The sequence below is a fragment of the Haliotis asinina genome, chromosome 3, assembly GCF_037392515.1.
Source record: "Haliotis asinina isolate JCU_RB_2024 chromosome 3, JCU_Hal_asi_v2, whole genome shotgun sequence".
NCBI lineage: Eukaryota > Metazoa > Mollusca > Gastropoda > Lepetellida > Haliotidae > Haliotis > Haliotis asinina.
The window spans coordinates 67,345,556-67,357,636 of NC_090282.1; the positions used below are offsets into that span (position 1 = coordinate 67,345,556).

General features: G+C 40.0%; 1 protein-coding gene across 2 annotated transcripts in view; it reads left to right on the forward strand.

Moving 5' to 3' along the window:
* Positions 1–12,081, forward strand: part of LOC137278339 (uncharacterized) — a 57,492-nt gene that overhangs the window by 43,665 nt on the left and 1,746 nt on the right. The window contains exon 1 of one of the 2 annotated variants that reach the window (XM_067810617.1): positions 7,139–7,188. The exons of the other annotated variant lie outside the window; for it this stretch is intronic. The gene's annotated coding sequence lies outside the window, so the exon portion shown is untranslated. Of the gene's footprint in view, positions 1–7,138; positions 7,189–12,081 lie in introns of those variants that run through there. 2 annotated transcript variants of the gene reach the window in all.

Below are 12,081 nucleotides of genomic sequence, written 5' to 3' on the forward strand. Positions count from 1 at the left end.
CATAACAGGTCCGCATACTGAGACATATACCAACTCATTACCCACTAGTCTCGGGTATCTGGATTACCTGTCCCATCCCTAGCATGATCAACATCAAAATAATCACAGTGCTGCCGTACTAAAGTACAACGTATCAAACTACAGAGACCTTTCCTTGCATTGTAACCAATGACTCCTTGCTAAAGTAGGGCCTCATAACCCATGCTATAAGATCAGCGACTAATGGATGGTCACGCGGTTACTATATATCACATAGCAGATCATGTGCCTCTGTACCGCGACTGCATGTACCGTGACTCACAGAGATCCCGGTAATTAATGGTGTAACTGTCTCTCTGCAGAACAACATTCTGTTGCCAGTACACGATTACAATGTGGTAAGGAAAGGTTACAGAATTTGATACAGCAACTGTAACTCATACTTAGAAAGTATCATTCTCAAACAGAACACATATTTAGCTATAACTCAGTGTCGCGATATTATCATGATGTTATTTACAACTTTAGGCTATGATGTTCAAAGGACATGCTGTGACAACACAATATTCAGTGACATAGTTGAATGTATATCAGACATGATTTTCGTCATCTGGAATGACATCATAGTTTCATAATGTATTTGTAACACAAGCGAAGGAATCAGTGAGTTGAATTTTACACCATTATAGTAATACTCCAGCAATATATAGCCAAAACTGTTGCAACGGAAACATGAAGCTCAGTCACTGCATTGCTGTCATTAAACCTTTACGAAACTTACATAATGGAAGAATCACCTAGAGTCAAGGCAAAATCCAAAGGAGTTTATTGTATCTAAGGCCTCCGGTTCACATACAAGTATACATTTGTAAATAATATACAATATACAAATAATATACAATACACTTAATGGAGAGAACAAAATGGCAGGCAATTGCAGAAGTTTTTTTAACGCCTTAAACTGTTTGACAGCTAATTTCCTTGTCTCATACTAAGTTTAATGAATAGTGACAGAAGATATTGAGGATGTAAAAGCTGCAGCAGGTGGCTTTGACAAAAACGTTTCTGGAATGTATTTGCTCCTGAGAATGGAGTAAGATGGACAAACTAGCACAAAGCTGATTTCATTCTCAACTTAACCGTTACATAACGGACAAATTATCCTGTTCTTATATGTGGACATTTTCCTGAGTTCGCTTATTATCAAATGTTACACACCAAAAATATTTCAACATATGTCATATTTGGGATTTCACTTTCTTAGTAAAGTACAAATTCTAGTACTTTTTTCGGTTGAGTCCCATCCGGGATTCGAACCCGCACCCTCAGAGTGAGGCACCTAATCGCCAGCACACAAAGTCAGCCGTCTAGCCCGCTCAGCCACCGCGACTTCCTGTATTTAGAATATGAAACAGACAGATATTTCCCAGGCGGAAGTAAACTTTTAAATGTCTTGTAAAAATAATACACTTTAAGCTGTGAACGCTAGAGTGCCAGAACGTATCAAAATGTCTTTGAACAGCTTTTAGAAGCGATACAGAAGGCTTTAATTTATTGATATCATCTTCTCTATTTTAAGGAACACGACGATCACACGAGATGCAGGAACAGGAACATATTCCCGTCGCGTTCCTCAAAATAAAGACGTTGACATATATAAATGCTTGCCTTTCAGAATCGCCAGGTCATGTTCAAATTAAATCAGCGATTCAACTTATTAACTGCCTCACGCTGGTGTGAACTCACGTGATCTTTCTTGAGACGGCTTGCGGTCGTGTCATTAGCTAGTCGAGGGCATTTAGAAAAGAGGTGACATGACTGGGGGAAGGGGCGGCTCCGAGAATTGCCAAGTTGATGTCGGTTCCTCAAGCAATTTACTTCTTCATCTATCAAACTACAGAGGCCAGTACCACGAGAGTGGTAGTTGTATTGTAATTACCTACATCTGTACTGTAACACCATTGTATTGCAATTAGTTACTGTGACAAGACGGCATATGACCGAGCTCACCTCTGTGTGATCTGTGCGAGGTTAGTGAACCTGTGAAGCCGGTTCGCCAACATGCTGGTCCAACGACTCCACCAGTTTTGAGAAATTTGGTAGGTGAATGATCTAATAAAGCATTACTAGCACCATTACTGAACGAGAGAATTTTATGCCACGTTGACAATATTACAAAAAAGAATCGGCGAAATTGTTAACCATCCGAATGTAATATGTGTTTTATTTGGGATTACACTTTCCTAGTAAAGTACAGATTCTAAAACTTTGTTGGGCTGGGGAACCCACACCTTCAGAGACATCTGTATGTAGGACATTTCCCCATATGGACATATCCTTACTTTCACAAATCCAACCAGACAATGTCCACTAGGACTTAAATGTGATGGATAGTTCCTAAACCTCAGGTCTATAAATCCGTATGGGTACAATCACTGTACGTGATGGATAGTTCCTAAACCTCAGGTCTATAAATCCGTATGGGTACAATCACTGTAGTGGTGTTTGCGACCTGGAAATATATATTTACTCCCTAAAAGACATTTTAGATGCAAGTGAGAACTCGAGTGAGTGAGTTTAGTTTTAATCCGCACTCAGCTATACGGCGACGGTCTGTAAATATTCGAGTCTGAACAAGACAATCCAGTGATTAACATCGATCTGCGCAATTAGGAACCGATGGCATCTGTCAACCACGTCGGCAAGCCTGACCACCCGATTCTACAACCACGTCAGCAAGCCTGACCACCCGATTCTACAACCACGTCAGCAAGCCTGACCACCCGCTTCTATTAGTCGCCTCTTACGACACGCATGGGTTACTGAAGATACATTCTAACCCAGACCTTCACAAAAATTGAAACCTGTGATTGTGTTGAATGATGTTATTCATTACCATTCAACCACTCAAACTAAAAATAAATAAACAATCAAACAAAGAGAAAATACCTATTGAAACGCGGGCGTTACGGTAGCCTAGTGGATAGCGCGGTCGCTCGTCACGCCAAGGACCTCTACATTGATATAGTATGTGAAGCCCGTTTCTGGTGTTCCCTGCCGTGTTATTGGTAGGTGATGTTGCATTTTCACTCACTAACAAACAGTTGTAAACTCGAATATCGACGTACGTGTAAACGTCTTGTTACTCACAGCAACTGACAATCCCAGCAAGTGTTATAAACGCAAGTGACGCATTTATGTTGTCTGAGTTTAGTTGTAAATAGTTCTTGCATCAACAGATAAACAATATCTTACACGCAGTCCATGAATCACAGGATCTAGATCTAGGCAGGATAGAGGCGACGAATTACGGAAATGCCGAAACAAGTCATAACGATCTTACATGGACCACTAAATTTATTTTATTTCAACTTTAGTTCTTCATATGCAATTTAAGTGTTATAAATTGAAAGTTGAAGGACAAAAAGAACATTTCGTGATACTCGTCAGTTCACGATAGGGGCAGTGGGGTAGCCTAGTGGTTAAAGCGTTAACTTGACACGCCAAAGGTCCGGGTTTGATTTCACATGGGTACACCGTGTGAGGCCCATTTCTGGTGTCCCAGGCTTATATTGCTGGAATATTGCTAAAAGCCGTGTAAAACCATACACCCTCACTCACTTTAAGCTGGCCTTTAACGTCTAATGACATAATGCCACAGGCCCATGACGTTGATCCTCTATCGTCAATCAGGTCTTTTTAAAGCAGTACATGCTCTTTAAAGTTAACGAGTTCCCTGTCTAACAAGAAGCCTGCGAACTGGCCAGTCTTAAAATATCAACGACCAGCAACTGAAAAAAACGCAATTGATCTAGGGTTGTTCTTTTTATGTTGATACGATTTTGTCAATGCAAAAATAATTTCATCAGCGGTGGTACTGAAACTCAGTGAAAACATCCTGTTCCGAGTTTCACGTGTATGTTTGCTTTGCACATGACCTGGTTTGGCGTATGATATGTTGGCAGAGACAGCTAACAAACGATTTTAGTCACAGATTAAGTTTATTTCGACCAACAGCGCCTCTGAACCAAAGATGGCAAATTATTGGTATGCACCAGACTGGTCTGTCATGTCGTGTTATTTTAGTACAACTGAACATTAATCACCCTGTCATCAGCAGGATAATACGTAAGCACTGTGCTTCCGGTGAAGCGGAAGGTGCGCCGCGGTCTGGACGTTTCAGAGGAAAACCATGACGGAAGATCGTGTTCGCTGGAACATGGTGAAGGATCCACTGTTCCGATGGGGTCCCAGAAAGTAGAGTAGATCATAGGTTCGACCACGTTACTGTAACTTTCGAGCATGAGCATGATGCTTGGAAACTGAGATTCGTAGTTTGGACGAATTCGAAACCACGACACAATGGATCCTGTCACAAATAAGGGATGCAACTCGGTACATCAATTTGTGTAATCTGACAACTGCGCTGTAACTCCGTTATCATGTAGCTTAGAAAACAGACCGAAACACATTATTATAACGTAGAGTTCAAATTCGTGCTGTTGTGCGATTAATAAAGAATGGAACTGTGATTTATTGGGAGATGTAACAAAATAAAAAAATAAACAAAAGCCCAAATTACAAATTGTCATTTTTTGTAAGAATAACAATGACGTAAATGGCCAGTCAATGCCCCCGGGCCGGAGCAGCCTGGAGAATCACCTTTTGTGACCCTGGCGCTCTCGGCCTAGGGGCGAGGCTGCAAATGAGCATCCAGAATCACCTACACGTTCCAACAACAGATTTCGTGGGTAAACGAGGCTCCTTTAGTGAGGCTCCATTGGATCCCTCCAGGCCCTTGAGCCATTGTTTAACAATTATAGGTTTTCCGTGCAATCCCGGGAAATGCATGGCAAACCACATGGATCATAGAAAATATGTATTCACGAAATAAAGACAAGGCTCCTCTTCCATCACCCAGGCATTTGTAACGGTATATTTTGTACCATGAAGGATGAGGATCAGCCGATTATTTCACATTACCTCAGTCAGTATGTCATGATAAACAGAACATTTTTTATCATTTCGTTATTTTCAGTAAAAATATAAACGTTATCTCTCTAGCGCTGAGATCTTATCTGTTAGGTACATATGGACGAAGATAAGCTATGGATCTTGCTTATTGAATACTAGTGACTGTTCATGAATTGAAATAAACGGGTTGTTTTCATTGTAGAGCTTGGTCATATGTAGGTTTAACAGTGACAAATTTGACTTGGAACTGAACTCAGTGGACTGAATTTCATATGTCAAATTAAGCGCAAGTAACCTGTCTCTACAGTGAAAAAAAGTTTATTTGTATCGCAATTCTACGTGGACAAAATTCAACGCAATCTAAGCTTTCGTTTAAAACGAACATGCATGTGACGAACTAATGAATATATTGAAAAGTATTTTTTGCTCCAGCACTTTCTGAAGTTAAAATGTGTATAACGAACTACAGCTTTTTCGAACTAGTATTACCGATCCCTGTGTGTTCGTTCAAAACGATGTTTGCTTTATTCAAGCCTCGAATTCGAGAGTGCAGCGTTGAGAGATCGACGGAGTAGCCAAGTGGTTGACGCGATCGCTCCTGGTGATGAAGGCCTAGGTTAGATTTTCTACATAGGTACAATGTGTGAAGCCCGTCTGGTTTATCCACCACTTTTTACACACGTGGGTGTGTGCCTTAACCGATGATACAGTCATTGGCGCTGACGATGTTTTCATCCAAAGTTATTATCACCGACGCTGTTATGACTTTCTGTTTATAGAAATGTCCACAAACTGAAATCAGAATACACAAATGTCATAGCTTTCAACAATTATGCATTTTCCTGAAATTTAATGTTGATTGTGCGTTTTCCGCTCGTAATGTTTAAAAACATTCAATTTCAATTCATAGCGTTTGCATGCATTTCGTCTGAAATGGTGGTTTCACACGCATATATGTTTCCTTATGGCGCCGAATGTTAAAAGCCCACTCTTATTGCTGTTGCAAGTAATACCAACACGTGCGTGTCTGTCATTGACAGCAGCACAGACACACGTCGGCAATTCTCCAAGGCACAACAAAAACATCACATGTCCCCCGCCTCACAAAACATAACCTTAACTGCGTCAACTCACGAAAAAAAATATACCGTTATATACTGACAGCAAAAGAAACGCAAGTTTCGAAAAAAATGAAATCTCGTAAAAGTACCGTTCGCGTTTATGTCTTCTATTTAAAAACTTGAGTTGCGTTTGTTTTGCTGTGTTCAGCATACGTTGACAATCCCTATGGGATTAGGGTAGCCTGCGTCGACGTCGACAAATCGTACTTGGGGATGTGAATACCCCTTAATCCTGCTGAAAATGGCGTTCCCAACTGGGAATTAGGCTATCTAAGTGCGTATCAGTGTATATGGTCAAACTTTGACCGTATTCATTGATGGCAGGTGTGATCATTCTGTTGACCTCTGGATTATGTGGTCAGTGCTTACCTAGCTCATAAGGATCATGCTGTCATGCTGTCTTAATCTATACAGATGAACGGATTACAACCGCAAAAAAGTACATTACAACCGCAAAAAAGTACATTACAACCGCAAAACAGGCGTTCAGCAATATGTAATTTTCAAGGGACAGCTAACTGTACCGAACTCGCTTGTAATGAAATGAGTGTGTGGGTTTAGTTTTAGCAATATTCCAGCAATACAACGGTGGGGGACACCAGAAATGGGCTTCACACATTGTACCCATATGGGTAATCGAACCCGGGTCTTTGGCGTGACTAGCGAACGCTTTAACCACTAGGCTACACTCCCACCCGTGTCATGAACTGACGGATATCACGAAATGTTCATTTTTGTCCTGTCACTTGCTGTCTATAACATTTAAATTGCAAGCTATAATAAAATCCTCACGACTTGTTTCGGCACATCGGTAATTCGTCGTCTGTGATTCGCGGACTGCGTGTGAGATACTGCTTTTCAGTTGACGCAACTGTTTACAACTAAAATGCGTCACTTGAGTTTATAGCACTTGCTGGGATTGTCTGTTGGTGTGAATGCTGAGACGTTTGAACAACGCGTGGGTCAATTTAAAATATATATATAAGCTGCTCAGATCAGCTTCTGGAGCCTCGCAACACCACAGCCCTACAGCAAGACACTGCGCATGTCAGACAGCCGGAGGTGATTCTTCGTTCTTCCACTCGGTCTTTTGTGGAGTTTAGTTTCGGAGCAGGTACGTGGCAGTTATACGTGTTTCAAACAATTGTTTAAATCATGTTTAAATCATACATTTTTACTATTTCGGATAAATTGTTTAGAAAAAGAATTCGTGACATTGCGATAAATTATTTGCGGCGAGACTCGGAATTTGGCGTGAAATCAGTGTTAATTTGAGACGGTTCTACGTTTTTATCTTCAATTAATCCCCGCAAAAGTCAAGCGGAATTATAAACTGTATCTTTTTTACAAATTTAACTTTAAATATACATTGGCCATGGAATCATAAAGGAAACATGAATATAATATGCTTCTTACAATAATTGTGGAGACTGACATATGACGAGGCGGAGATTACTATCATGTCATTAATCTCTTATGTATTAATCTGTATGCAGTTAATGTAATTTCGTTTAATGTTTAAATTGCAATACAATACTATAATTTATTATTTGATGATTATTTATTTGATATTCTTTTATTGACACGTAATGTTTTAAAGATATTACCGTTAAGAGGTCAAGTCACTGGCGACATACCGTCGTTCAACACATAAGAAATAAAAATGATAACATTTGTTTTCATAAGGCTCCGTTTAATTATAAGTGTATCTCTAGACTAATCTAATACTAAAAAACATTAATTGTTATAAAACCACGTATGATAGGAACGACTCTGGGATTTGATTATTGATCACCATGATTATTGATAAAAGTTTCTCATTATCTAAATGCAAGGTTACTAGCATATGGAGAATGATGTTATAAGGTTAGGTATAAAGATGTTATTTGTAGCTGACCATACACTGTGATATTGATTGGAACCTGGCAGTAGACGTAGAGTTTAGCTATGCCCACACACAGATGACCAGTTGTATTCGACCACAGTGGATAGTAAACGACCTCCCGTGTAATAATAATTTTATTAAACGAGTTAATGATTTGGTATCAAACGAGCGGAATCTTTCTTGTGTTTAATAAATAATATTACACGGAAGTGAGTTTAGGAGTCTGTTCATTAATCAAGAAACATAAAGTGACAGAAACTGCCTTGACCGTGATGACTGTCATATCAATTTTCTGCGAGTCAAGCAATGCGACACTGGCATTAACATTGTGACGTCACACGTCTAGCAGTGATGGCATACCAGTCCAACATGATTTTTAGACTTTAGAGGAGACGTCTTTTTCAAACTGTTCAAACTTGTAATTTGAAAGGGGGATCGTTTATCTAAGCATACTTCATAACTCACAAATTCATGATTTGGAATCTGTTTATTTGGAGTGTGCTCTATCATAGTTTACGCTGGGGACAGTTCCGATTGACTGAGGGCAAATTGGAAGCGATTCCAAGAATATTTTATCGGAAATGTCAGTGCAAAAAGGAATACTGTTATACGCACCGTAAAACTCTATCTTTGACAGATCCAAACCCGAAATCTTTCACTCAATGCATCATGATTCCGGAAGCAAAGTTCTGACCATTAAACAACGCTCTTTTCTCGCTCTCTTGATACAGCGAAGGAGAAAAAGTTCAGTCAATCAGAAAAGTCGCGTATTTTCGGATTGTGTGATACATAGCCCTCGATGTGTCACTTATTGTTGTCGGCCGTCAGAGCGACACCGCATCTGACATGTAACAGCACTTCTGATTGATTGGAACCGTTGATTGTTTTGCATGGATCTGACTTCTAGAGAAAAATATCAGTTGTTGGGGGAATGTTGAGAGAGCGTCGCTGACAGGTCAGGAATTGTGCCCTGTGTACATGTAGAATCTAAATTACCATTAAAAAAGGCTAATCGATTACTGCAGCATTAGGCAGTTTGGACAGATGCATATCTGTAGTCGTGTTTTTAGCTCATTGATTATTCGATTCTGACATCTTTCAGTCTGTTAATTGTGACATCATTCAGTCTGTTACGTGTGACATCATTCAGTCTCATAATTGTGACATCATTCAGTCTGTTATGTGTGACAACAGCAGGGATTGAAATAACTTCAAAATTGCTAGTTTACTCCGGTACATTGACAACTGAAAAACACTTACCCTGATACTTCTTCCACTATACCGGTCGGTTTTCTTGTTGATTTTGTAATATAAAAAAACATAATTAACATTGGTAAGTTAACTAGGCACCGGTGTAACGTGACATACAGATCAACTTGCCCGACAGAAAAAAAATCACGGGATTGGGATGTCGGGCAATGGGTTATTTCCACCCCTGTGTCAATGAATCTGTTGACTGGATGTAGAAATCCAGAAAGGCGAGTAATTGTACTTGCTGGACGGAGTAAGGCGAGTTATTTTGCGTACTTTTGAAATATTTGCAATGTTGCCGTTGTTATGTAACCTTTTCAGTAAAGTACAGATTCTGGTCTTCTTGGGAGGGAAAGGAGGAAGACCCATCCGGAATTCGAACCCTCACCTTAAAGTGAAGCATCACATCACCAGCATACAAAGTCAAAGATCAAACCCTCTCAGCCACCGAGGCGTCCACAAAAATGGAAGCCCGACACTTGGAAGTCTGGATCAAGAACTTTGTATACTCCTCCGACAAGTTTGAACTGGCACGGCTCTCATGGCCGAAAACTATGAATACGCAATGCGATTTATATTCCTTAATGCTGTTGAAGTAGAGTTTCTAGTTCTTTGTTTGCTGAGAAAATGCATTCTGAAACATAACAAACGTTACACCTGATTACTTTCTAAACATGATTGTGTATTTACATTACGGTTGATGTATATTCATCTCTATAATTTTACATAAAAGCGCGTTCAGAATGGCCACTGATTTCCAGATTAAACAGCAAGACGTCATCAGAATAATTCAACAGTTGTAAACATTAATGGTGGTTTGATGAAAAACGTGTTTGCTATTTAACGCCACATTCAACAATACCCCTCTATATAGACGTTGTCTGTAATCAGCTTGGACCACAAATTCCAGTAATCGGCATCATGAGCACATATAACTGGGATACGACGAACTGAGTCAACCAAATCAGCGAGTCTGACCACTCGATCCCATTAGTCGCCTCTTCCAACAAGCATGTGTTAATGAAGACTATGTCCATCCAGTATCTTCGAGGACGTATAGAACTATAGAGTATTAAGGCATGATTGCAATGTTTTGAAATAAAGTGATAGGGTCGATGTAGAAATCTTCAGAGACAATTCCACCAAGCCAGGTTTCAAATTAAGCATTTAGAAAGTGCACTGGTGCACCCTGAAACTACAAAATGCAGCCTAGCATTTATACCCATTAATATATTGATGTTTTCAAAGAGCACAGACTTCAGCTCAAAAACAGAACGACTAGGAACTGACTTGGAGCATGGACAGTGATTGAATGATTGCTCATGCCATGACATTTTATGAAGTTACGTCAACTGATCTTCTCAGACGCAGAATAATTTTGTTGTAATGATGATTTAAACCATTCATCTCAAATTATATATAATTTTATACCGAGTATTAACCTGTTTTCTGGTGCAAAAGGCTCACATTATCTGAAGCTGCACCGGTCAAGTTGGTTTCATTACCTTAACACTCGAGCCCTACCAACCTCCGCTGTGATCACATGATACGTAGAGCAAAGGGAAGTTTTGTGGAAGTTACGAGAGTTCTGACTGGAGGTCACAGTTTGTTTTGGCGAGGTTGCATAAGTAATCATAATATTTGTCGCTGCTGCTGCTCTACATTGTAGTACTTTTGCGCCGTGCAGACACTGTACTATTAGTGGCGTACCAATAATTACATACGTGCATTTGTCTACTAATAGGTATTCATTTGCACGCGTATAACTTTTCAAACATCTTCGTGTCTCTGTGTGTGAACGTTACTTCAAGAGGTTTGTTGGGTGGATATAGTTCTAGGCCCATTTATGAAAATTTTCAGCAATATCTCGGCGGAGGATGTCGACACGAGAAATGGGCTTCACACAATTCACCCATGTGGGAAATAAAACCAGGGACTTCGGCGAGATGAACAAACGCTTTAACGACTAAGCTACCTCACCGACCCCGAGTATTTAACTAAAGCCGGGATTTTCTACTCAAGAATTGTTCTACAGTCAAACCCCTCGGTTCGGTAGGCTATGTAACCCGGCTTCGACCTCCTACAAGTTTCACATCCTTTTCGTCATCTTAAACTATCACGCATCGAAGATCTTCCCTCCTAGAGTTCCAAGTTCCGTTTATGCTTGTCAGTCAGTCAATCAATCAATCAATCTTTATTTAAGTGCTTAAAATGCCACAGGCCTGTAGTACATTTAGAGTTGAGGACATGAGGAGATAGAAGTCATTTATAAAATTCTTTCCTGTAACAATACTTTTTCCTAGTCTCATAGCGAAGTAGACGTGCATTGCCAGATTCTGTAATAGTGATGTGGTAGCATATGTTACCAGTGAAATTAATGTTCTTACACTTGGGTGCTTATAAAAGTATGGTTTTAGGTAGTTTGTTCGTAGAGTCGTATAAACAGGACAGATTAGAAGGAAATGTAGTTCATCCTCAACAGTATTCATATTACATGATTGTATGGGTTACATAGTGTATACTTTTCATGACGGTTGAAAACAAACAGATGGGCATTATCATGTTATGGGGTTCCTTGCAGACCCGTTTAGGGGCGTTTGTTGTAACTCCTGTATTTCCTGCGAACGTTATGAGGCGAGGCAACTGGTTAGGTCACGCCGGAAAATTATCAAGCAGTTTGAATGAGTTGCTTCAGATGCTGCATGCACGTTAGCCAAAAGGCCATGTCGGTGTGCTTCCGGTCCCACAAGATTTTCGTTATATTCCAACAGCAATTGCTGTAGTGTTGAAGTGGTGTTTCTTGCTGACTAATGACATGCTGCTGTGATGCTAATGGCTCACCCACATTGGCAGACATTTTGTAGATAGAAC